Genomic DNA, 27,764 nt, shown 5'->3' with positions numbered 1-27,764 from the left:
AAGTCAAGATTATGTATGAGAAGAGTGAGCAGTGAGTTTAACTGGAACATCCTTGACCAAGAAGAACTAGAGAAGATAGGATCAGAAAGGCAGTTTGGGATCAGATAATACAAAGCCTTGAAACTCAGACTAGGTAGAAGGTATTTTGAAGGAGGAAAGTACTACAAGAGAAATAATCACATTAAGCCCAAAGAAATATTGACAGGAAAAAAAAAAAAAACTAAAAGCAGAGGAATACACAGTCAGTAGCAGACATCAAGACATGGATGATGCCTTCGCTTTGAGAGCCAAGGAGGGCTAAAGGGAGATAGCAGAGGAGAGAAGGTGGCCACTAAGCAGGAGAAGCTAAAAGTTGATCTGAGAAGTACAACAGCCCATGGCTGGAAATAGAGGTGCGTTAATTGTCTATTCCTGCTGTGTCAAGTTACCACAAATTTAGAGTCTTAGGACCACACCAATTTATGACCTTACAGATCTGTAAATTGGAAGTCTGACCCGGATCTCACAGTCTAAAATCAAGGTATCTGCAGGTCTTCATTCCTTTCCAGAGGCTGTAGGGGATAATCCCTTTCCTTACCCCTCTTAGCTTCTAGCCACCACTTGCATTGCTTGGCACTATCTTCAAAGTCATCAAGGTAGCATCTCTCTGACCTTCCTTCTCTTGTTTACATCTTTTTCTCTTAACACAACTAGAAAAGGTTCTCTGTTTTTAAGGACTTGTGATTAGATTGGGCCCACTGGGATAATCCAAGGTAATCCCACCTCAACGTCCTAAATGAGCATATAGAGTCTCTTATACCACACGAGACAATTTATTTACAGATCTGGGGATTAGGACCTGGCCATCCTTGGGAAGCCATTATTCTACCACTCTAGGAACCAATTCTTAAGAGTGAGGAAGAGGGATCCCTGGGTGGTGCAGCGGTTTAGCACCTGCCTTTGGCCCAGGGCGCGATCCTGGAGACCCGGGATCGAATCCCACGTCGGGCTCCCGGTGCATGGAGCCTGCTTCTCCCTCTGCCTATGTCTCTGCCTCTCTCTCTCTATGTGTGTGACTATCATAAATAAAAATTAAAAAAAAAAAAGAGTGAGGAAGAGTCCAGAAACAAGAGTGTGGTACTAGACAGGACAATGGCTCCATGACTGTAGGCCAGCCCACTGTGCACAGTGGCTCTTGTTCTGAGGTCCCAACACAGCAAGTTCAATGGTTGGAATGAGAAGTGATTAGTCCTGTACTTTGTTAGTGATAAGGAATGTGTAGTGTAGACAGCAGTGCCCATGATGCCCTGAGGTTAAGCCTCGGCCTGTACAACACATAGGCTCAACGAATATAGGCTGAATGAAAGGATGTGTGAAGGAAATGCCGACCAAATAAACAGGACTTGACAATAATCTGGATACAGAAGGCACAAGAAAGAGAAGAATAAAAAATATTTGACGGTCATTGAAGCAACTAGGAGAGGTACAAGGCTAGACTTTAAAGAAAACATTGGAGAGAATTACACGGAATTTCTTCCCAGCTGTGCTCTGAAAATTTTATTGTTTTTCAGGATTTAGTTTAATTTTCAGCTTTTACATAGCTGAAGGAGCAAATATGCTGGCAAATAGATGTAAGCTAGAGAAATAAAAGAAATCATATTAATTATATGTTTAGAAAAGGATTATTGGGCACATGTTTCCCAGGAAAGCAAAACTGGACATAATATCTATGAGAAAGAATTGGGGAAACTTCTAATTAGAAGAGCGGGATCATTTTTAAAAGAGATTTTATCATTAAACAGATGGAAAGAGATAGGACCATGTTTTAATTATAAAACAATGTATCCGAATGCATGTGCCTTAGATCTCTCCAGTGAAGGTATTCCGCGTCTGGGTCTATCGACTCAGTAACAGGTAGTGAAAACTGAAAACTATAATAAATCACAACCCCTGTGGGCAACATCGGATTAAATTTCTTTCTGGCGTTTGCACAATGGTGGCAATGGCTGTAACCCAAAACATAAACAAAAACTCACATGGAAGCAACAAACACATTTTTTTGAAATTATATTATTCCCCAGTCCAAAGAACTTTTTGTCTAAGACTATGTCTGTGGTTTATTTATATTACTGAGTAACTCCACCCAGTGAACATAAAGCACAGAGGACTCCAAAAAGGCAGCGTGTACATGGTCTAATGATTCCCATGTATGGATGATAGATGTGCATGCCAAGAAGTCTGGCAGTTCCTTTTGGGAAATTGACTTAATAAGATGGTGACAAGTGAAGTGCGTGTACGGTCAGTCCCATGATAACCCAGACATTTCTATTCTCATCTCAGGGAAAGCAAGCCATTCGTTCTCTATTACCAATGTGCTTTAAAGCAACATGTAAATAATGGGCAAACTGCCACAAGGCAGATTTGCTAAAAACAGTCCCATGGTAGAAATAGAAACCAGAACTATAGCCATCGCTAACGTAATATGAGTTGATGAGAATGACACAGTCTTAAACCTGTTTCCCAAAACAGTCTAGAGAACTGACAAACACTGATAAAACAAGAACCAGAAAGAATCAATTTGGCCTGTCGCTTCAATTATGAGTTCTTCCAGACATCGACATTCGTTATCCTACTAACGTAAATTGTTTCTGGTTAAACTTTAACCTTATGCTGGTTTTTCTTACCCCTCAATACGCACTTGTTTCCTGGGCATCTGTGTATGACACTGCTGCTTACCTAGGAGCACTATCTACATAGGTGATAAAAAGATTTGGATTTCCCAATGGGGTCTTTTTCCTACATTATCAGTATCTAATGGAATTTGCCTAACTGAGGATTTTGTAAAGACTAGTCGAGGAGAACTGACCCCCTACTGTGGGAGGGTTAACGAGCACATGCAAGTATGTGTACATACAACATACAAACATGAGTATTTACCTGGAGTTTACCAGCAATCCATCAAGCCTTTGATAAAGGCAGCTCACGTCATACTCTAAACATACCCTTGGTTTTCTTCCGTTTCTGTTTCCAACACTATGTAACTTTTAATCCAAGCAAAACTTGGTACATTGTGGTTTCATCTTTTCATCTTTGATGCCTTCTCAAGACTGATAGAACAACACCTTGATTTCTGTCTTGTTTCTTTCATGGATGGTGCCTGTGCCATTTTTATTCGCTGATCCACAATTTTCCATAAATATCTATTGAAAAAGACTTTGTACAGGCACCATGGCAGGCACTGGAAATGTAGTGGAGAACAAGACACAGATGTCTGACTGTCAGCTTTCCCTAACAGATCAATTCTTAACCTGATTCCTCCACCTATGGTCCCTCCATATACTGAATAGTTCAATGCCCCATGAGGACCCCACTATCTTGGCATTGATCATTAAGCAATCATCTGAACCAAGCTGCCCCTGACCCTCCAACAGGGGCATAGAGGAGACCTGCGTAATGTCAGGGCCTCTGCCTTAGATTGGCACTTCAGCCGCCCACACCGTCCTGTCTCTTTTTGATGTCAAGGCAGATGGCTGCAAAGCATTTGTAGCCACTCACCCTGCAACTTCTCAAAAGTCAATGCCTAAACTATGTTGAAGAACTCCAAAAACTCTGGTTACTAAACTAAGTCTACAGACTCCGATAATTGCTGTTTAACTTTTGGTTACCCACAACACGTTTACATCCATCCCAAGAAAGTAGCCTACGTTAGTATCAAGTGAAAAAAAATCATAAACAGTAATGGAAATTTAGTACAAACTACACACATTAAAAATATAGGAATTTCCAAATACAAATTGGAGTCAGAGGGAAGTTTCTAAACCATCCAATGAGTTGTCTGTGTTTAGAATTTCTAACAAATCTTCAAAATCCTCTGCTATAAATAAAATGCTTTGGTCATATTTGAAACTTTTTCTCTAATTTTCTTCCAATTATATGACAGTCTAATATTGAGTCAGTCTGTTTTACACAGGCAAATAGATTTGGTGCATTGACATGGAGTCAAACTATCTGAAGTCTATCTCCCTCCACATGGGACAGTATCTGAAATTATGTGGATATCACCGCACACAGTAGAAAAGCTTTCTCTGGGCAGAATGCTTAAAGGGAACAAAATGTTTGAGAAATGAAAATAGAGAAGAACTCTACCCTTTCCAGTTCCAAGGATTCTCTAGACCTGTGTTCTCTTTACCTAACCCAGTAACTTTCTGACACACTAAGGCAGCAACTACTGGGAATAATGTATCCCTTTCCTCATCTACTAGGCTGCCCTATATTAATCACAGCAAATGAATATGAAATGACATAATACATGTAGAAATGCTTGGAAAAGCCTCAAATGCTACCCATACTTAATAGGAAGTGGTGATAGTGGTGGTCCAGAGATGGAAAAGTAGCAATCTCTTTGACAGGGTTTTTCAATTTTGGGCATATAGATAACTAGTTCTGTGAAAAGTCCCTGGGAGAGGCAGCTCAGTGTGGGGTTGGTTCTGTAACCAAATAATCTTAGAAAACACTATGTATAATATGTCTACCTTTCCAGATTTGAAAAAGCACATTAGCCATTGAAGGCTTGGAATAGCCCTGCAATGAGGAAATCTATCTGATTTTAATAATACAAAGTTTGTGAGACATAAATGCTTTGGACATATTGTTTTCTACATAACATCTATTAATATTCCAAGCACTAGGGGTGCCTGGGTTGCTCAGTCAGTTAAGTATCTGACTCTTGGTTTCAGCTCAGTAGAGATCTCAGAGTCCTGGGATCCAACCCCATGTTGGGTTCCATTCTCAGATCAGAGGGGAGTCCGTTTGAGGATTCTCTTCCTCTCCCTCTGCCCTCCTGCTGCTTGTGCTTGCTCTCTTGCCTGCTCTCTCTCTCTAAAATAAATAAATCTTTTAAAAAATATTCCTAGGCACTAGATTCCCACAGAGTGTTACTATTATTATTATCATTACTATTATTATTATTTAGAAGGAACAGAGAATTAGATTTTCACTTCACTCAATAGGCCAACTTCTTCCCCTCATGAAACCCCAAATTCTTGCCTATGCTAACAACATGATAGGTGGAATTCTTAATTTATGAGTGAAACAAGCGATACAGACATCCTCTTCAAAACTTAAGACCCAGATTGGGACCTAAAACCGTTGTCCCAAATGTCCACAATTTATCATCTTTTTTATGCATAGGCCTATATATACTTTGAAAAGTATACTTTTGTCATACAAGGAATATTCAGATGAAAATATATTCATGATTTTAAAGACAGTAGTCTTCATAGTCTCAAAATGGAAATAAAACAACAAAAATTTACCAGTGCAGTTAGCCCTATGCTAGTTTTTGAGTGACAGTTTCCTGCTTTCAAGGAACTCAGAGTCTTTTTGACTTCTCAATCTAAGGAATTTATAATCTAGGAGGTAGATTTTAGCATAACACAAATTAAAATGCAAATGATATTCATTTGTGTTGATATAAATATGCATTATCTTCAGAAATGTCCAATAAGAAACTCTCTGGGTCTAATCATTACACGTGGAGAACGGGGAAGCCCATCTGATCCTGAACAATGCTCTTTCTGAGCCACATGACTAGGTGTGATCCCAGTAGCCACCTGAAACTCTCTGATAATAAGTCTAGCACAGGAAGTCTAATAAAAATGAAACTCCCAGGGGCAGCCCGGGTGGCTCAGAGGTTTGGCGCGTGCCTTCAGCCCAGGGCATGATCCTGGAGACCCGGGATCGAGTCCCACGTCGGGCTCCCTGCATGGAGCCTGCTTCTCCCTCTGCCTGTGTCTCTGCCTCTCTTTCTGTGTCTTTCATGAATAAATAAATAAAATCTTTAAAAAATATATTTAAAAAAATGAAACTCCCAGGAAGGATATAAAATATACACAACAAGATAAAACTGAATTGAAAACTAAGAGAATGAAGAATTACAACATGGAGGAGATGAAGACAGGAAAAATAAGATGAGGCCAAAATGGAGTGGCAATCACTGCTTCTCTAAAGTCCAATGGAAACAAAGTTGTAAGTAACAATTTACAAGAGTTTCAAGGGATCTAGCCACGTTTTGCACAGAAATTTAAGTCTCACTTATTAACAGGCCATTTCTCTTCCTCCTCCCTTATATAGTAATCTAAAGCCCGTTTAACCACGTGTCAATAGCTGTGATGCTTTTAAGATTTCTTGCAAATAGACCTAACTATTTCCTTATGCATCGAGTGAAACGCCAAGATTGTGACTTTCCTTCTAGGAAAACAAGTGAGCTGCCAGAGATGAAGAGATCTGGTATTGGCATACTGAATGTACTCACCAAACCATACGGTGGCTCTAAGCAGACGTGACAAGGGCTAACCAATATGTCCACATTTAAGAAATAAATTCATGACTAACGGAGAAGCCAAGGTATGTAGGACTCTAAATTGTCCCCCTTGTTGTCATGGAGGCTCTATAAGTACATCTTGTAAAAAGTTGCCCTTAAAAGGAAATAGATGAGAATGAGATACGATGAGGTGATATCCAGCCCTCACAGAGTCCAAAAATAAGTGGCCACAGTTCTCAAGTGCATTCAGTATTAACTGCAGCCTATTGTTCATTCATTCACTCAGTCAAAAGTCTTAGAGTGTGATGGAGTGCATTTGGGCCCTTTTTATTTCACACATCTGCTCAAACAGCCCTTGTACTTCTACTTGCTTACCAGGCAGAAAAACTCAGTTTGCCTCTTGATCCCCAGCCAAAAAACATAAAGCATATCATTGTATTTTCACCCTAACAAGTAAGGACCAAGCTTTTCTTTTCTGTTTCTTGATTCCGTCTTCTGACTTACACTTTGCATTCTGAGTTACCATCTCAAGCTCCCCCTAATGAGTAAAGATCTCCTCTGAGCTCCTGTCATAGAGCCCAGTACCTATTTTGCCCATTGAATTTGCCACTTGGATAAAAATTATCTATTTATCTCTGTCTTCCCGATAAGACTGTTTAAATTCCTCAAAAATGGGAACCGAGCCACTTTGGTCTTTGGGACTTCAGCTTCTACAATGCCGCCAGAAACATACTAGCCATTCTAAATGGGTTTTTGTTGTTGTTGTTTAGTTTTTTCTGTTTTGTTTTGTTATGTTAAATGGGGTGTGAGGGGCTAAGAGTAGAGAAAAGTAGGAAACGATTTGATCATTTATTTTTTTTTAAGTTCCACAATCCACAAACATATATTGACTACCCATTCTGTGCTAGGCCTAGTGTCAGGGAAAGGGATAAACCTTCCAGGAGAAAGCAGTGAAATTAAGGAGAAAAGAGGTGACCATATGTATAAAACACTATAAGATAGTGACAAATGTCTCAAGAGAAGTACCAACTTTCCAGGGAACTTCAGAAAAAGATCAGAAAACATTTCCTGAAGAAGGTAGTATTGAAGGAATAAAGGATGGGAGCATGTGTCCATAGGTGGCTCTGGCAACAGGAGCTTCATCCACCATCACATAGAAGATGAAGAGTCAAGGGCATAGACATTGTGAGAAACAAATCGTCCCCCCTGACAGAAGCATAGGGTATGTGAGCGGGGTTGGAAATGAAGACTAGGCTTGAATCATGGAGGGGGGCCTTGAATGCCAGAATACAAATTCAGATTTTCTTACAAATCAAATAATTTTCTGCCATTAAAGGTGTCTGAACGAAGGCATGACACGATCATTGCTGGGTTTAGGGTGAGTGTCCTCGAGGCAACATGCAAGGTGACTTAGGGATAGGACATGGCAGTCTAAGGACAGGGCACTTGTTAGATCTCTCATCTCAGATAAACATTTTTCCCTGTCAAACTGGAGTTCTTCAGGGAAATCTGAAGTTGTGTAGGATGTAACTGTGAACAGTAAATAGAGGATTTACTACAACTGAACATGAGGTAAACATTAACAAGAAGCTAAGAGAGTAAACCACAATCAGGAAGAATGGAGGATAGAAGATAAAGCAGAGTTAAGAATTATTTAGCAAGGGAATCCTAGGATCAAGACAGTTCCCAGGCAGTAGAAAGGGTCTACGGTGCCATAGAGTAAAGGTGAAGTATATTTTGTTAGCACCCTGGAAGGCCTATACTTTTCCACTCCTGAGTTAAGAAATAATCCCTGGACTATATTTCCTCCTCTTCATTGCCCTGGTCCCATGAATGAATTCCTACAAGGAAATTCCTTGAGGTATAAAAAAAGAATGGAGTGACTCTAGTTGTCACTGGTTATGGGGAAAGCGAGAGCCAGAAAAAGGCTCGGAGACCCTAGTAAAAGTCCAATCATTTGGGAATCTAAAGGAACTATAACAATTCAGACTACTTGGAAAGGGGCAACCACACTTTTTCCCATTAAGGAAATCAAGAGGTGAGGACCTGGAGAGAGGGAGGAATTTCCAGTGGGAGCCCGGTAGAGTGCTTCTTAGGAAATCCAATCAATTAATTTGGACATCAAGGAAATCTGACACAATGGAGGGAGTTTTCAGAAACCAGGGATAGGTATGGTGTGGTCCCATTTCCATCAGGCAAAATGAGAATTGCTACTTGATTCAGAGAAACAGAATTAAAAGGCTCCCAGGTTTAGAGGCAGGCAGCTAATACAGGTGACTTCCGCCAGGCCCTACGGCTTAGGGCGGCAGCGCTCACAGTCAAGGGCGAGCTAAGTGATGAGGGTACACCCCACTTCGGGATTCTGTACCTAGAGTACAGCCAAGGTTTGATTTTGGCGTGTAATGCCCTGTAGCCAAAACTGGATCAATATATTATGAGCTCTTACTCCCACATAATGATTGAACGTTGGGTTGACATCATGGAGACCAGTAAGAGGATCATTTATCTGACTGGCACAGAGTAGGCATCTGAAGGGTGGCAAAAGGTCTAGAGAACGTCTGGTTAAGCTTTCTTATTTTGCATATGGACACTAAATCCAAAAAGGATAAAACATCAGCCCCAAGTTTTCACGGATAGTTAGTGGCCTAGCTGGGACTAAACCCCAAATTTCCTGACTCCCTGTCCAGTGCTCTTTACAAAGCCAGAAGGAGCTGTGAGGCAGTTGTCTGTAGGATCACCCGAGTCAGCTCTCTACCATCTGGGCCAACAGGAAAACAGTGACTCACAGAATCCAGCGTTCCTTTGGAATGCAGGAGAGGTGTGCCTTTCTTCTATGCTCTGAGCCTTTTCAATTTCTGTAAATAAAACCCTATTTTAAATGCCCTGGGAGAGCTGGCAATTGTGAGTGCCTTGCGGGCCAAGATCATATTTGGTGATATTTAGAACAGGCTTAGGCCAACTAACCGATGGATCATTTGATAGATGGAGAGCAAATGTCTGTACATCAAACTTCAAATTGTCAACGAGTTTTGCTGAGACTGAAAGCCATGCTCAGTTGCATTCTGAAGCCCTCAGGAGTGGCAGGAAGAATGAGAGGCTGAAATTTGCCGAGGGTAACACATGTAGAGTCATTGCAAGTTAGCTGTTTAAAAGTGTGCGTGTGAAGGTATAGCTGTCGGTGCCAGGATCCATTGTTCTCTCACCCAGGAACCCTTGGTAACTCCATGATCTCATTCATCAGACCCACTACTACCTGGGAGCGGATACTTTTTGAGAACCTTAAATCTACCACAGGTAAATGATGGGGGGACAGAGGGCTAGCTGAGGACGAAGCACAAGCCCAGGGCAGTGCATTGACAAGTCCCTGAAACAAGCAGAGGGACACTCCTCTACAGGCCCAACTGCCTCAATGTTCATATTTTGCTGAGGGTGAAAGGCAATCTTAGCCCGACTCCCAGGACCCTGTGAGCCCGACTCCCAGGACCTTGTGAGTCTACTTTAACATATAAAAATGCCTTTAGAAATTTCCTTTATCTCTAAATCCCCAAGATAGATGTTGGGGATCGTCTCCCAAGCACATGGCCCACGGATATCCATCTGAAGGGTCCCATGACTCAGGTCTTATTGGATGGTAATAAGTGACTTTTCCCAACATTATCTAACCCCGTCGAGGTCCTGGGAACCTGGCCTCCAAAATTCCTTAGAGAGGAGGCTATCCCCAGACCCCTCCCAACTCCAAGGTGTAGAATCAGCCACCCCTCAAGGCCCGGGGCAGCAGCTCTTCCTGCCCCCGGGTCCTGTGCCCCGGCCTTAATAAAACTACCATTTTGCACCAAAGACCTTTCAGGAATTCCTTCTCGGTTGTTGGCTCTGGACCTCACCTATATTCCAAAAGTTTGTCAGTAAATGACCCACAGAGCAGACACCTTCACATTAATTGCATCTGTCATCTGGAAGAGCCCTGCCTTTCTCTGTCCTAACAACCACGCAGAGCACTGATGAAAACAGTCACTCCTTTCTCTGCCACCTCACCAGGCCTCCAAGGCCACATGACAGAGACCTTCCCTTTCCTCTATTGCTATGTACACTAATGGCCCTAGACACCCCACACACATTTATCGGAAAATAGTGAAGACACTATTCAAAGAAAAGTAAAATCTTGATAGTATGCCATTCTGCTTCTCAAAAGTCTTCAATGACTTCTCATCGGCTACAGAACACAGTTCAGACTACCGAGCTGACATCTCAGGCCTCCCGAAGGCTGGCCCCACCTCTCTTTTCCTGTGTCTTAGCCTCCTTATTCTGCTACACAGACCCTTCCCCTTCAATCATGGGGCCAATTCACTATCCCCCAAATACTCCTGGGCCTTCCTCAGTTGAACACATTCCCTTCCTTGCCCTACTGTTCATCACCCATGTATCCAAAAGCTACTTTCCATGGCTCAACTCACTGTTACCCTCTCCTCTTTGGCTCAACTCACTGTCACCTTCTCCTCTTTGCTACCCAGCTAACATGATTTCATGCTTTTTTTTTTTTTTTTTTTTCTCTCCATGAGAATAGATCTACATTCTTGTTATCCTCTGCTTTGAATACCCCACACTGTCTGGTATCCATTCTTAATAAATATGTGTTAATTGATTAATTCCAAATAAGCAAACAAAACAAACCAAAAAAAAGGGGGGTGGGGTGGGGGGGTCTATATTTAAAGCTCTTTAAAATAAGGTAACACTCTGTTATTATATTATCCACACAATGGAAACTTCAGAGAGTCTAGGATGTTGTCATTGGATTCCTTTCTTTCCACAGAAGCCCAAACTAGGTCATTTCAAACCTCAGTCACCTTCAGAGAGATTCTAGAAGGGCACAGTAAGAACCAGCAAAGGAATCACATTCTTGGATTCCTTGCTTGTTGTCCAGATCTGCTACTGAATCAGATTCGGGCAAGTGTGAACTGGAGAAATGAACTAATCATTAGCACCATCCAAACAAAATGAAAGGAGCTCTTTTGTTATGTTGGCGGGATAGTCAGGTTTGAAAGGAGGGAGTGAAGGAAGAAAGGGGAGAAGAAAAATACAGCCATCAATTGCCTTCACTTCAAACGTACTTTTCCTGCCTTTTCTCTTTCTATTTTTTTTTTCACAAATATGTGATGGAACTGGAATATTTGGAAGGCATAAGATTAAGATTGAAAAGACAATTTGCTATAATCTAATGAGGATATTTACTAACATGTTCACCAGCCAGATGCTCCTCTAACTGGGTCCTGTTTAGTTTGTCCAGAATACATTTCTTTGCTAAAGAAAGTGCCAGAAGTGGTACCCCGCCTCTAAAATGACATGTGAAAAAAAAATTTAAAAAAAAAATCATAAGTAATAAATAAAATGACATGTGATTTCAGGGGTCAGCTCTAGAATAGCCAATGCAGTCCTATTTCTAGGTCTAGTAACAAGGGTTATTCATTTCATAGACAGTTTAATGGGTTTGGCTGCATCCTTAAAGGCAATCATCCTGGAAAGAGGATAACCAAGTTATGGAAGATGAGAAAAGAGTAGAACCAAGTAGCAAATAGGAAAAGTTAATGTAAAAATTCTAGCTTCCTAAGCATTAATTCTTATTTTCATTCATTAAACTAAAAAATAGTGTCCATTTTCTATGTGTCAGTGATCCATAGTGTCATTTATTCGATTATATTATACATATCCATTGAGTACTTATTTTCTACTAGCTAGTTAACCACTAGATACTTCTTTGCAGCTTAAAAGTTACTGAACAAAAAGTAAATGGGAGGAGATATGAAAAACTATAAACATTAAAGCAAAGAAGCAAATCCCCCCCCCCCCCCCAAAAAAAAAGTCATACCATCTGGACTAATTGTTCCAATGTCAAATTTGTTGATGATAAATTTAAATTTTTTCATCTGATATATCACTAATCTCCATCCACACCCCAGGCACATGGGGTTCTACTTTATTGATTTCCACATGTATCCAATTGAGCACAAGCTTACTTACAATGGAAGCTTTGGGCTCCAGGGGCAGACAGGTGGGAATATGGGTGTGTAAAAAACTAAGTCCAGTGTAAACTTAGCACAGGTGGCAACTAATATTATTGTTACCCAAATGCCACTCTTGGGCTTCTTCCTAATGAATTTCTTTGAATCCTTTTCTATAGTTGTGACCTTCTTCAGACCAATGGTTTTTACAGAGAGAAGAGAATTTTGCCCCTCCACTCCAGGGACATTTGGCTAAGTGTAGGGACATTTTGAGTTTCATCACTTAGGAAGAAGGATGATACTGGCATGGGGTGCATAGAGATCAGAGAGGTTGCTCAGCATCTTGCAGTGCACAGAAGAAGCTCCCCAAAAAAGAATTATCCAGCCCAAGATATCACAGTTCCCAGTTTGAGAAACCCTGCTCTTGACCATCATTTTTCCTTCTCTTGGAGCCTGGCAACCTCAGGATCCACCCTGAGGCCAGGTTAGGTGTTTCCTAGGACAGCCTGGTGCACAGAGTGCCCAAGCTTTGACAGCTCAGCAGCTGTCACTCCCCATCTTGGGGGTTGAGCTGTTGCTTCACCCCCTTAAGAGCCCCTTCTTTAAAAGAAAAAATCTACACAATACTTACCTCATAAGGTTGTTTGTGTAAACACTGAATCAAGTTTTCTATCTACCTCTATATAGATATATTTATGTAAAGACCTAGTCAGAAAAGTCCACTCATTCTTCCCAGGCCACTCACCCCACTGCCCCCCACCCTCCTTTCACCCCTCAATACCCCCCCCCCATCCTTAAGGCTCAGGTTCTTTCTTTTTAAAGTGTTTTCATCCCTTTGGTGGCACAACTCAAGCTCGGCTGGGAGGTGAGTCACCACTCAGCAGCTGAAGGAGCTTGTTTTTCTTCCTCTGAAGGTGCTCCCTGGGAATCTCCGCCGCCCCCTGGGCTGGGGCTCAGGCCCCGCGGGGAGGGGTCGCGGCCCGAGCCGGTCTCCCCGGGTCAGGAATCAGGGTCTCCTAAATACCGAAAATAGCCAAGGCCCGAGCCCTGAGTCCGGTTACATAAGCAGATGTTGAGGACCCAGGGTTCTGCTTCTGCTTCTGAGCTCCCCTCCGCACCGGCCGGTCTCCGCCGACGCCCCCCCCCGCCCCCCCGCCGCAGCCTCCCCGGATCCCGCCTCGGGCCGCGCGGGTCTCGGGAGGGGCCTCGGGGGCGGCGCCACCCGCAGCGCAGGGACACCCTTCCGGCCACCAGCGCGGGCCGCGGGCGGGCTCCCCGGGGCGGGCGGCACCAGCTCGGCCCCGGACCCCGGACCCCGGACCCCCGCACCCCGCGACCCCCGGACCCTGGACCCCGCGCCCCAGGGACCCCGCGACGCCCCCGCACCCCGCGACCCCGGACCCCGCGACCCCCGGGCCCTGGACCCCACGCCCCCGGACTCCGCGCCCCCAGACCCCGCGACCCCGGACCCGCGCCCCGTGGACCCGGGACCTCGGACCCCCGCGCCCCTCGCACTCCCGCGTCCCCGGACCCCCGTGCCCTCCCGCGACCCCCATGCCCTCCCGTGACCCCGGATACCCGCGCCCCCCGGACCCCCGTGCCCTCCCGCGACCCCCGTGCCCTCCCGTGACCCCGGATCCCCGCGCCCCCATGACCCCCTCCCCCGCGTCCCCTGGATCCCCGGGCCCCGCGCCCTCTCGTGACCCCCGGACCCCGGACCCTCGCACCACCCAGAGCCCCGCGCCCCCGCACCCCGCGCCCCCGGCTCCGCCAGCACCTGGGCCGTGCTCCCCGGACGCCCAGCCGCCCCTCCGGGGCCTCGCTTAGGAGCCGTTATTTAGGTTTTCAAATTCACAGTAAACACCTTTAGCCCTAAGAGTCACCCCCAACTCCCGTCCTCAAAAGAAAAAAAAAAAAAAAAAGAGTCCTACAAAACCAGAAAATAATCCAATGCCCCTTTCCTTCGAGATCCTGCGTGTTTGGGACTCTCCGTCCCCCACGCACTCCCTCCCCAAGCCTCTCCCCTGCGGTCCGCATCCCTGTGCCTCTCCCCGTCCCTCTTCCCTCGCTCTGCCCCCTCCCGCCGGGTCCCCCCCCGCCCCCCCCGCCCCCTCCGGCCGCCGCTCGGCCCCCCCGCCCCTGCGCTGCTCGGGCCGCGCGGCTCCTGCCCACCTACCGTGCGGGCCGCCCCGCCCACCTGCCCATAAAAGCCAAGCGCATGTTAGCGGGCGCGGGGCAGAGCGCCTTCCCGGTCCTCTCCGCGGAGCCCCCGGCCTCGCCTGGACCTTCCGAGCTCAAGGTAAGCGCCCGCTTCTGCCGGCGGCCGACCTCCGGGGTGCGGCGGCGGGTGGGAGACGGGCCGCCTGCTCGCGGGCTTACTGCTCGCCTGAGCAGCTTCCTACGGATGCCAGATCAGCTGCTCCCTTAGCTAGCAACTGGTTCGAAAACAAACTTCTGTTTGAACGGTAAAATAAAAGTTCATTTTGGGCAGAAACAGCGGCATAAATACTGCAAAAACCTTCTCTCTTTTGAAAATCACTCTCCCCCCTTTGCTGCCTTGCTGAAGTCAAAATGTATCCGTCCGGGGTGTTTTACTGACGTTTTTCATTGTAAATACTTCATATATCAGTGGGGGCAAGGAAGACTTTGTCCCATTGTCAAAAATATACTTGAAAAGAACACAATTAGTTTCCTAAAAATAGCACAGTCAAAAGGTCTGCTAACAATTTTGCGATGTTTTCCAAACCCCCTAAGACAGCTTCTGTGAGTCCTTTAAAAAGTATCTTTCCAGGTTTAAGTGCTTGGAAAAAATGATGTGAACGGGTGCCCTTTGCACAGGGACGGTAATCAGGTGGCTGGTAGATAGGAAAGAACAAATCCAAATTTACAAGCTGGGGCAAAATGTGTTCTCACAAAGCTATCTTTTCAAGACTTTCTGAAATGAGAATTCTGTTGGAACCAAGAAAGGGCATAAAAGAACTTCATGAATTTCTATACATACACCTAAACATAAAGCGTTTCAATATGTTTCACAGCAAGAGGAAAACACAGGCCAGATTATACAATTCTTCTGTGTACACCAGACGGTCGTAAAGAGAGATCAGCTCAAAGGCTTTGCAAGTTTGAACCCTGCTTGCCACCTTCTTTCCCCCTGTCTAGTGAATTAGAATCCACCCTCTCCGCACCCGATTCTCAGAGCTAGCGGGTGGTTGAGCTACCATCACATGTAGAGACCACTCTCTCTTCCTAGTTCTCAAGTCGGGGAAAGAGGACAGTGCACCTGTGACAGGAAAAAACAGACTCCCAGCTACTTCTGTAACCCCAGACACTTGGTCCACGACGTTTGCTGTCAAAATCTGTGGATTGTGTGGGATGCAACTCTCTCATGTGGGAGAAAAACGCTCTTCAGATATTTCCTCTGGGGATTTAATTGCACAAGACGGCTTAGAGACAGCAAACCAAAGCTGGCAGGCAGGAAACCAAACCACTATTTCAGCCCTTAAAGTTCTTAAAGGAAAAGAGGAAAAGTTTCACCTTTTTTTTTTTTTTTGGTTTGTTTATCTCTGTTCACTTCCAAAGGGGAAACTCACTAAAACTGTAAATAATTCTTCGCTATCAAACAAAGCAAAATTATCAGAAGTTTAACTGAGGGTCTCTGAAAGCTTTTCTCCGTATCGTTTACATCGCAAAGAAAAAAAAAAAGAGAGAGAGAGAGAGATAATCAAGATATATTAAAATTCCATTGGCGTGGAGGGAATTCAATGCTATTATTCAAATGAAAGACTTACCCGGAAAGCTTTCTGTCATACAAAATTTTGCTTCATTGGAAAAAAATTATTGCAGGGAGTGTGGTTTCCTTAAAGAAAATGATATAAAATTACTATTGGCTGATAGTGTGCGACCTGAGCATATTAAAATACCTTTCATCTCGAGCCACAGTGCAGACTGCTTGCTTCATAGCTGATGGGAGTGGGTAGGGGACCAGGACAAGAGCATAGGTATGGGAAGGCCAAGCCGAGTGTGTGGCGTGTCCACACTAATTCCTCTTTAGGTGGTGCCTGACTCATGCCATCGTCTCAAGGGTGAAAATACACTACTTCATTCACTAGATTTCCCTTGAGGGAAGTTATCTTTTCTGAGAGAGAGGGAGAGGGAGAGGGAGAGAGAGAGAGAGAGAGAGAGAGAGAAAGTGCTCCCAACATAAAAGAACTCCTGTTATTCCTAAATTTGGGGATGAAAAGTGTTCTCCCAGAGTTTGCTTCTGCTTTTCCTGGCAGCTGATCCACTCTACCAGCTATGAACCACTTCCCCCTGTGCCATCAAGTTCAACACCCTAAATAACTGGGTGAGATCATGGAGATCCCTCATGATCTAACTTTCCCAGGCCCTTTACTGGGCTCTTAAAGTGATTCTCTCCCCTGTCGCGTACACATCAGCCACGATGACTCTTCTCAAGTTTTTAAAAAAAATCAGTGTTGGGGTTTGAGGTGGTTACCCCAACATATCCCTTTTGTACCAGGTGCGGAGACCCCACAGGAGTCTTCTCTTTATGCCATTATATAGCTGCTCCTGGATTAGCTTCGTGGCCATACCAAAGTGACACCATCCTAGCAGGCTTGCCCCACTCCTTTAAGTGTTTCTCATAAAGTCCGAAGGAGCACTGCCTGTTTCACCAGAGACACTTCTGGCCACGTCAAGGGCCTGCTACATCTGGGGAAACACACAGTTGAAATTTTCTACAATTCTCACAATTCTAAAACGCTGTTCTTTCTATGACCAGAAAGTGTATCCCACTGTTTTGTGCCATTTGTACTACAAAAATCCAAGAGAAGAGAATGGGGATGAGAACTGAGAATGAAGCCAGGAGGAATCTCTCCTAGGAAGTCCCTTAGGAGGAGAGAAAGAGCAGAATCTCCGTTGTAAATGCAAATTCTTTTTGCCTTTATCGATGTGAGCCATGAAGAGATGAGAGGGGCAAATATTCATATGCGATCTTGGCTTTTGTCTTAAATCAGTAAGAGTATTTCCACTAATACGTTATGATTCATCTGTTGTGCCCTTCTCTAACAGAGTGTAGACCAGTTCTAAAGACCAAAACGATTTCAAGTCTGCCTCCCATTAAAATCCATAGGACTTTGCCAGGTAACAATTTTAAAACCTATATTATGGGTATAAAAACCATCAGGACATTAATGAGTGGTTCACATTAACAAACCCACCCCTAACTTTCCCAAAGGACCCAGTGTTGTGTAATTATTTGCAAGTGAGAAGTTAACAGCAACAGTTTACTCCTTACCTATGGTCCCCCAGTTTGGTATGGTAACTTGCAGACCGATTGAGATGCAGACGTATTTCCCAACCTCTGGTCCTGCCAGTTAATCCTCTGAAAACCAGGTCTTTCTTCATGCATTGGCTTCCTTTTCTTCCACCAAGTCTTCATAAACAAATATATGCATAATTTAAAGAAGGTACAGATCTTGAGACTAGAATCCAGGCTTCTGAGAGACGCACCGTTTCTAATTATTCAGTGAAAGGAAAAATTAAAGGAGAGGGGAGGAGGAAGTTAAGGGGAGAATGAATGCTCTTTGGAATTTAGAGAATGTTTTACTTTAGCATTTTGTGAAATGCGCCTCTTACTACCTGAAGCATCTACAACTTAAAAAAAAATTTCTAAATTTTAAAAAAGACCAGCTCACTAGTTGTTACAAAATGCTGAGGTTATAATGAAAAAGATCTTCCAATGGCGTGGTGGTCATGAACAGCAGTTTACACCCCACCGTACTGAATGAGAGCTCTGCTAAATTTGCCCTTTCCAGAAAGGCAAGGAGTGAAGAGTGGGAATGAAAATTAAGCACATTTCAGCACCAGCAGAGAAGCCACTAATCAGACATTCCACTATCGCTTTGGTAACTGTATTTGCTGTTTGAGGAAGGAATAGTCTGTCCTCAAGCAAATAGATTTGCAGGAAGGGGGTTAGAGGGAGTCACACAGGGTCGGAATGTGTATAATCTGGGGGCCCTGTGCACACAAATCCTCAAAGCCACTGAAATTGCATGTAATCAAACTGAAGTGATTGAAACAAAAATGTTCCTGAAAACTGATTATAGAGAGTAATCAGCTAAAATACTACTGAACTCTAACTTCCATGTAGCCTAACAGCACCTATAGCTGATGATACAATACTGCAACACACCTGGTGGCTCACCTGCAACCTCCTCTAGTAATTCTGGGTTCACTGCCATGGTTCTTCCTAGGAAATGAAAACCTCCCTTCTCTCCCTCAGCACAAAATTTGCAGACGCATCCCTCGCCCTCCTCTGGTACCCTCTTATTTCTTTCAGTAGGAGAAATCTCTTTTTAGTTATTACAGATCAAGTTTCCAGAGTACCACTCATACTTGTGGATTTTCTCATTACCAAAAGTGTCCTCCTTCTCTTAAACGGGATGTACAGCATTTTCACTCCAACAAGTGAAAATGCTGTACATTTTTGTAAACCTTAATTCATCTATCTCGAAGAAAGGTAATTTAAAATTGCTACCGACTCCAGCAGGCCCCTCTGAGATGACGTTTCTAAATGCTTTATCTAGTCCCTATTCTAATTTCTTGAGTATTACACTTAGAGAATCACAGAATATAAATGCTGGAAGGATCTTTGGAGCTAATTTTAACTAAAGTTAATTTTATAGATGAGAAAAGGTCAGAGAATTGATGTCCTACCCAAGGTCAGCCAGATGTCTATAGCAGAACTAGGGCTTTAGTTTAGGTAGCCAAACTCTGAACAGCGCTCTATCTTGGATAACTAAGATAACTAAAATTGTGTTTTCCCCATACAGTATATATCAAAGATGTCTTAAAATCTGATTCCAATATTTATGTGACAAAATAAATATATTATCTTGTGATGGTTTATAGCATAACCTTCTTCTCCCCAGCAATAGACAATGTGTTGGTAATATGACCTTACTCCTTTCCAGGTCTTTAATGAGAAAAAAGGCAAAATATGCATAAAGAACAACCAGAGGAAACTTTGAGACACAAACGGATTGAGGGGTGTAAGCATGAAATGTGTCGTGTCAGAGGAGAGGGGTCAAGGGCCCGAGTATAGAGACAAGGTAGTGCACCTAAGAGGGCTCATTCCATCTTAGAAGAGAGAGAAACACCATAGTTTTGAGGTGCTGGAGAAGAGATTTTTAATATGTCTGATCCAAGTGGCCTCTTGTTAAAAGGCAGACACAAGATAAAGTGAAGACCTACATGAAGGTAGAGCTAAGAACTTGTGGCTTAGGTGGCCAAAATCGAGGTTGGAAGAATAAGAGATAAAAAGATTTTTAATATGTCTGATCTCAAATGTTTGGGAGATAAAATCCTATTTGGGTCAGACTCCTTTCAGTACAATGCCATTTGGGGACCGACGCACATGGGTAAAAGTCTTACAGGTATTACTCTTGGGGCACCTGGGTGGCTCAGTGCTTGAGCATCTGCCTTTGGCTCAGGTTCTGATCTCGGGGTCCTGGGAACGAGTCCCGCATCCAGCTCCCATTATTCTCCCTCTGCCTATGTCTCTGCCTCTGTCTGTGTGTCTCTCATGAATAAATAAAATCTTAAAAAAAAAAAAAAGCAAGCATGACATCTTATTAAAATTCTTCTTAACCCTTGATTGCACGTCCACTAGGAAGAGAGCCTCATTTGACCTCTGACTTGACTGACCTGGCATACTAACTCCATGAATGTCAAGTCATCAAAATGTTCCCTGCTAAGGTAATGATACAGTTTTTGGTAATACATAAAGTTATTCCAATATATAAAATGATGAAGGTAGAAAAGAATATTCTTATATCATTTCTGGAAATAATTTACCCTGAATAAGTGGACAGATGTTACCCCAGATGCTTCTTCACTTTCCTCTAAAGCCTGACAATTGTTTGCATATCTTTGAAATAGTACTTGTGTTTCTGAAATTGATTTATTGTATGTTAAAATATACATAGTCTTTGACTAAGCATCATCATGAAAACATTCTTTTAAGTAAGTCTCTTGAAGACTCCTTCTCTTAAGCTCTCTATTGATGTGTTTACATCATAGGATATTTAGGCATTGGCATCATTTGATGTGCTGAGATTAAAGACAATCACTTCATGTGCTACTTTTCCAACTCTAGCTGAATAGGCCTGGGTGTGGGTGTCAGCTGTTGGCTTCTCCAGGAAATAAAATGTGTCCAGCCTGTTGGGGCGCTTCTCCAGTCCTCTCTGTTAGCTAGATAAAACAGCTGTTTTTCTGAATGTCTGGGCCAATGACCTCCATAATTCAGACTTCATGTACCAGGGCAACTTTGGCTGGTTTGTGCAGAAATTATGCTACCCAGGAGCAGAATGGGTAAGTCACAACTGCCTTCAGTTCAACAGGAGGACAGTGAATCTTAAGAACTGTTGGAAGAGCATTGTCCCGGGGCAGCGGGGAGACATCTTGGCAGCTATTATTGTGCTTGGTATGTTCCTCCAACCATCATGCCATATGCACTCAAAAGATAAACCTAAACTCGGTTCATAAATTCAAAGTGATGACTGTACATCATTAGATTTCTTTAAAGATCTTTACTTAGCAATAATCTAGTCTTAAAGTCCAGAGGTCATGGTGTTCATCAGTGCTATACATCCAAACAAGTGGCCTCTTGTTAAAAGGCAGACACAAGGTGAAGTGAAGACCTACATGAAGGTAGAGCTAAGAACCTGTGGCTTAGGTGGCCAAAATCGAGGTTGGAAGAATAAGAGATAAAAAGAAATCTGCAGCAAAAATTTGCTATTGGATCCATAACTCCTAATTTAACAATGTCTAGTTCCCCCTCTAGCTTCTGGTTTATTCTGTTCAAATGAGTGGGGACAGAGTCATTGACCAGTAGAGGGAGCCACGGGGCTGAGTGTCTCAAAATTGAACAAACTGACCTTCCCAGAGAGGGCCTTTAGATTTGAATTTTTCTGATACAAGGCAGAGCCAGGTGTCCTTTGTAACCAGTGGCTAAAATATACTATAGGAGTGTATCACATTGTTGGTTTTCTTTAAAAAGAAAAAAAAAAAAAAACCAATTTAAGCCTCTAGGAATAAATCACCTGCATTTCAGCAATGCCAGAAACGTCCAGGCTTATAGAGGTTTATTTGAAAGAAAACCAAAGCAATCTTAGAAAATGTTCTTTCCAAGGCCACCACCAGCCAAGACTAAACGCTCAAGACTAAACGCTCAACTCAGTAAAAAACAAACCGTGGCAGCTGGGGGTCAGTGAGAGAAGTACAGGGAAGCTCAAACCCTGAGATTTCATGAGCTTAAAAGGAAATCCTGGTGCCCTGCCATGACTAGACCCCCCTGTTAACAGGAGCAGGAAGGGAGCTGGGGAAAAGAAGGAGGTAGAAATGGGCCAAGCAGGATTCTCCGAGATGGCCCAGAACCTGCACTCCTGGATCTGAGTCTCTCCAGGGAGCAGCCAGGGCCTTGCCTAGACCGAAGTGAATACCTTTCCATTGAACGTTTCCATTGCACAGCTGTGTTGGGGATGGCTTGTTAAGACTTGAGACACTTGCATAATTCAGAACCCTTTGGGGGATAGAGATCAATTAGGACCATAAAAGAAAAATCCCTGGCACACCAGAGAAGGGCTGCTTGCTTTGTACAACTTATGACATTCACAGGAATACAGAGCAATCCTCTTTCTATTTCTGATGTCAGTACAGATGAAACTATGAAGTTGGTATGCATGTAGCCTAAGAAGCCCCCATTTGAGAAAATCTTGTGTTTTAATCTCAAAAATACCTTGACTCTTTTTGGGGTCTTGGGAAAGTCATTAAAGTCATCTCTGTGCCTTAATTTATTTATCTTAAATAGAAGAACAATTCTCAAATAGCCACTCTCTTTATCATTTAGAGACTCTTGAGGTCTTGCCAATTATTTTGCAGACTGATGCTACTTAAGCATGCATTGTTACTGTTACTTACACAGTGAATGGATTATGCTCAAAACACCTGGTAATGGCTCAGGATATTTTTGCAGAATCAAGTCAAAATGGAATAAAATTCCAAATAGGCACGTAACCTTTCAAGATGTAGCAAGAGCATTTTTGTTCCTTAAAAAAACTAAAGACAATTCCTCATGTCTCACAGAGCCAGACAAGGTCAAGGGTAAGTAGAAAAGGAAAAGAAACTATTAAATTATGGTTTAAGAGTCTCAAAGGGCCTCTGTGTTCACTTGTCCATCGTTTGACATTAGTTAAAGATAATTCCCCACACACAAAAAAAGGTTTTGTGTCTTTAAAATTCTATTTTAGGGACGCCTGGGTGGCTTAGTGGTTGAACATCTGCGTTTGGCTCAGGTCGTGATTCCCAGGTCCTGGGATCGGGTCCTGCATCGGGCTCCCCGCAGGAAGCCTGCTCCTCCCTCTGCCTGTGTCTCTGCCTCTCTCTCCGTGTCTCTCATGAATAAATAAATAAAATCTTTAAAAATAAATAAATAAAATTATATTTTAACTAAAGAAAGATGATATTTTTAATAATGATGTTGTATTATGTAAAACCTGAAATGTTGCTCTTTCAGAATTTTTCCAAGTTGTGTTTCAAAAACAGTAGTACCTGAGATATTAATATGTGTTTATACAGAAAAAGCTTCTATGGTCAAATAATTTTAGAAATACTCATTGAAACAATACGATCAGTTTAATTCACTGCAAGTGTCACAAAGACTTAATATGCTAATATTTTCATTTTTCAAAAGTGTGCGCCCTAAACTTATTTGCTGACAAACCTTCCAACCTGAGAGCATCTCTTGGGACTGGTATTCTATGGAACAACTTGGGAACAGTTTAGAAATCAGTGTCCTACTTCATTATTTTAAGATCTACCAGGACATGGTAATTTCAGTGTTGCTAGTTATTATGTAAAACACATTGGGTGTCAGTGTAGGTTATGTACTATGTCAAACCATAAAGTGAGAAACAATTTCAGTGTAATTTCCAAACCCACATAAAAGAGGAACAAAAGAAGATGAACACGTTCATCATGAACATGTTCAGTGACTCAGTTCTTCATAACAAAATAGCAGAAATACCAGAATAATTTAAGTGTTTTAAAAATCTAAAAAGATAAGTAGATGATAGGAAGGAAGGAAGGAAGATTGGACAGATATGAAATGATCTCTTCCTTCTTCTTTCCCATTGTCTAGAGAGTATGTATAGAGAAATGACCATAATAAGCAATAAATTCAGTAAACAAGGGGCCTACATAACTTCACAAATCAGCTCAACAATCTCTGATCTGATAATTCTGCTTCACCTTAACCACTATTAATGACTAAGGTCATTAGCCAGACTTCTTCCTTGAGCATTTACTTTCTCATCATAAACAGGGAGCTCATTCCTATAATAGGATCACACTTACTGGTATTCTAGTCTATCTTGCTTATATAAGGGATTATTTGGTTTTTTGATGACACTCAGACCTCCAACTCCTGTGAAATTCCCTATTTCTTTTAGGGCCATACTCTGGGAATTCTCTTTTCCTTTCACAGGGGTAATGCCTAAAAGTGTCAGAATGGAGCATCCTCTTCTCACAGTCATCCAAAGGAGCAACTCAAACTCATCATTAGTAGTTATAATAATAGATATGATTGATTAAGTGTCTAACAGGATGAGACATTATGTCGTTATCTCTATTCTTTAAATCAACCCTACAAGAGTAGTATTATTCTCAATTTGAAGATGAGAGAAATGGAGCCTCTACTCGGTCAGGCAACCTGCCCAGGGTCACACAGCCAGCAAGTGGCAGAGCTAGCGTTCCCACTGAAGTCACACCGCAAACTTTATACCCTTCCTGCTCCTCACACTGCCTTTGTGGTGTCTTCTAGTGTCATAAAAGAGAGAAAAAAATATCAATTCCCTGTGACAATGCCTCTGACTCATAAAGAAAGTGAGAGAATTCCAGTGGCTCTGTTCCTAGACACTGCCGACTGGCTCTGTTTCTTGTTTAATACTGTGATTTTAATTTCTTTTTCTTTTCTGTATTTTTTCCTAAAAGCATGCTGTCATTTTGGAGCCAAAAAAGTAAGGGCTCTGTAACTAGAAAAACCAAAACCAAAAAAGAAAAAAAAAGGCTATCATTTCTCCCTCGAGTAATTTGTAAGGGCTAAGGTTTCTCCATAAATTCTCCCAAAGTGATCCCAAGTTGCTTGGCATCAGTTTAGGAGACAGAGTGACAACCTAGCATGTCATTCCTGAGGCAGTAGAAATTCCCATGATGATATGAGGAACAGAAGGAACAAAGGCATTACAGCACATTAAACGAACTTGAAGCTGGCTTGTCAGATCTTTCTCTTTGGCGTTACTTTTATTATCATCCATAGCCAGATGATGAGAGGCAAGACAACCTCAGCGATTCCCTCAGGCCGTGTGAGTCACCTAGAAAAATGTCTATATTGTCTACACCTGCTGCTTAACCGGCAGTGAGGGTCTATATGAAAATAAGTATACCTTGAGCCCTACCTTCGTGTCACGCCAAAGACAAAGGAAGAAACAAGGGCTAGTTCTTTTCATATGGTCACATTCTGCATCCTTTTTTTTCTTTTTCTTTTTTGCTTTTGTACTTGATCTCCCCTCTCTGCCTGTAGTATTCCCTACTTAATCTACTGAATTAATTTGTACTCCTCCTCCAAGATTCAGATCAGGTATCTTCAGCTTTGAGAAGGCGTGTCTCCAACCCACTTGCCCCAGGTGGCACTGTGTCCCTCCACTGTGCTCCCTCCTTCTCCGGGCACAGCCCCGGCATGGCCATGGCCATGCTGTAGAAGTGGACGTGTTCTACGTGCAAGACTGTGAGCTCCTTGTAGAAGGATTCCGGCCTCGTTGATCTCTGCATCCTCAGTACTTAACACATAAGAGGAACCTAATAAAAGTGAAAAGGGAGGAAAGGAAAAAAAGGGACCAGGGAATAGAAAACAGTGATCGGTAAATGAGAAGTCTCTACATATACTTTTCTCTGTCCCCATAGATTGTTCCAAGAAAACACAATTTTACCAAGTCCATTTACACTTGTGCCCATACATATAGTGTTACGAGGGTTACACTTTTCTGTACAATGTTAGAACCCTGGTGCACAAGATGAACTCCCATTGGTATGCTAATATTAAATACTGGCCTTCTCTCTACTAAATCACATAAGGAAAAATTATTTGTTGGGTGGTGCCACTGTCCCAGGACTGTCAGTACTCTGCTCTGAAATATTCGTGACATTATGAAACATGGCACAGACACCTTAGCTTGCCAGTCAAGCACCTCAATCTCTCTCAGCCCAATCCATCTTTCCAGCTTCATCCCTCTCCAGTCTATAGCAGGAATCTGACCTGAGCCACAAGAGTCATTATTCCCCCAAACATCCTCTCTCCTTTTCTCTACTGAATGTCCCCCCATTGTTCTTTATACTGGTCAAAATAACCATAAATTCAAGGTCTTATTAAAGTCTTCCCAAATATTGTAGCCTTCATTGATCCTTCTATCTATTCTCAACTGACAAGCAGTTGCTATAAAAGTCACTTACATGTTGCCTGTACACTATCATGTTGAAGAAATCGGAGCTGTCTGCTAGGATTTTCCATAGTGATAAAATGTGCTCTATCTGAGCTCGCTGGTGTGATAGCCACCAATCACATAGCGGCAACTGAGCCTTTGAAATGTGGCTAATGCAACTAAGACACTGAATTTTTAAATTCTATTTTATTATAATCTCCTTAAATTTAAAATCAAATAGCCACACGTGGATAGTGCCTACTGTATTGGAGTATTTTGTGTATTTGGAGTATTGGAGTATTTTGTGTATTGAACAACACAAAATATTTAAGTTTCCGTGTGCCATGTCTTGTATCCCTTGATGAGCATATAAACCTCGGAAAAAATTGAAAAAGATGCATTTATGTATCCCAAGTGAATGCCATGACCACAGTAGTGTTCTTTAAATATTGTGTTCAGTGCATTGCTTCGCTACCTGCCTCTAATTCTATATTATCTTAAAGAAATCTTCTTCTCTACATATTTAATTTTAATAAAATACTACAGATGGTATTTCTTGTTTGTTTGTTTTTGCTGGTTTTAACTCACACAGAATGGCACTGTATTGCTATCTGGATCCTTTATCACTATATAAACAAAATGATATAAAGAATGATTTGAATTGAGTCTTTCAAAGAGAAAGTTCCATTATTCATTGCCATCTCTTTTCTTTTCCCTTTTGTGGGAAAAACATGTTTTAAATACCTGGTCATAGAATTGCTTCAATTTTCAATATGACTGTTTCTACAGAGAAAGACTGTCCTGGGGAATCTGAAACAAGTTCAGTAAGAGATTTTTGCTTTTCTGTCTCCCTGAAACCCCATGACTCTCTGAAGGAAGGTAGTTCTGTATCATAGATTTTCCCAGAGCATTTTTGTCTCTATTTCTAGTGAACAACCTGAGGCTCTTTGAAGAAAGGTAAAACTTCTACCAGCAGGTCATGGGAGGTCACATGTCTTTGGAATTTAACAGTGATGCACCCCTGGCACTTGCTGGCTGACCAACGGCCCTTCAGGAATCATCATGCCAACAGGCCAACCATGCAATAAAATCCTGTGCCTGGCAAAGCCAAGAGCAAAGTGATCAAACAGTCTGGTTGCAGATTAGATTCTAACTTATTAATAAGCCTTCAGAAAATAAACCAGATTGAGTCTTTAACAGCAACAGTTTACAGGAGATATTTAATGATTTCAGAAGTCGGCCACACCACATGCTTTCCTTCTGACTCAGTGAAGAGCGGGACAGGGGCAGAAGACACGCTCAAGAAGCCAGAGCAATCAGCTGTATCTTTTCCATTTACAGCTAAGTTTATTTGGAGTGACTGGAAAAACTTTCAATGAAAACTCTTTTTAAAATAATAAAATAAAAGAATTTACCCAGCTATCATGAGCCAGACAACATCGAGAAATAATTATGGGTGTGTATTTTCCCCTGCCTTGTAAAGTATTTACAAATTATAGCATGAGCAAGCTCTAAAGTAAATGGTAAAGATAGTAATAACATTTAACTTGTAAATTTTTTATATTTAGCCATAAAAGAATCACCATGTGTTTAAATCACATTTGAATACATATAAATAAAATTCTCATCTGCAGACGTGAGCCAGTGACTAAAGAAAGAATCCATGGCTCCTTTTCAACAGAGCAAGAACACTGGAGAGGCTTAGTACCTTGTTTTTATAAAATAGAATTCATTATCACCACATCAGCAAAAGCATTAGTAAGTATCTTAATTTGGGAACTTTTAAAAATTAAGAGAATGATACTGACAATAATAAACTTTGTAGAAAAATTTACTGTTTATAGACTTTATATATTTATGATGTGTTGTATATTCATTCCTTCATTTGAATTAGATAGAGGAAGATTTTATCTACATTTTACACCTGAGGTAGTG

General features: G+C 42.3%; 1 protein-coding gene across 3 annotated transcripts in view; it reads left to right on the top strand.

Annotated features, from left to right (window-relative positions):
- Window positions 1-14,433: 14,433 nt before the first annotated feature.
- Window positions 14,434-27,764, top strand: part of COL8A1 (collagen type VIII alpha 1 chain) — a 536,056-nt gene continuing 522,725 nt past the window's right edge. For 2 of the 3 annotated variants that reach the window (XM_072812443.1, XM_072812442.1), the window contains exon 1: window positions 14,435-14,593. The gene's annotated coding sequence lies outside the window, so the exon portion shown is untranslated. Of the gene's footprint in view, window positions 14,594-27,764 lie in introns of all 3 variants that reach the window. The other variant, XM_072812439.1, reaches the window with a different exon arrangement.

Source organism: Canis lupus, chromosome 35, assembly GCF_048164855.1.
Source record: "Canis lupus baileyi chromosome 35, mCanLup2.hap1, whole genome shotgun sequence".
In the NCBI taxonomy this organism is placed as follows: Eukaryota; Metazoa; Chordata; class Mammalia; order Carnivora; family Canidae; genus Canis; species Canis lupus.
The sequence above is the reverse complement of the archived record's forward strand: the minus strand, read 5'-3'. Positions and strand labels throughout refer to the sequence as shown.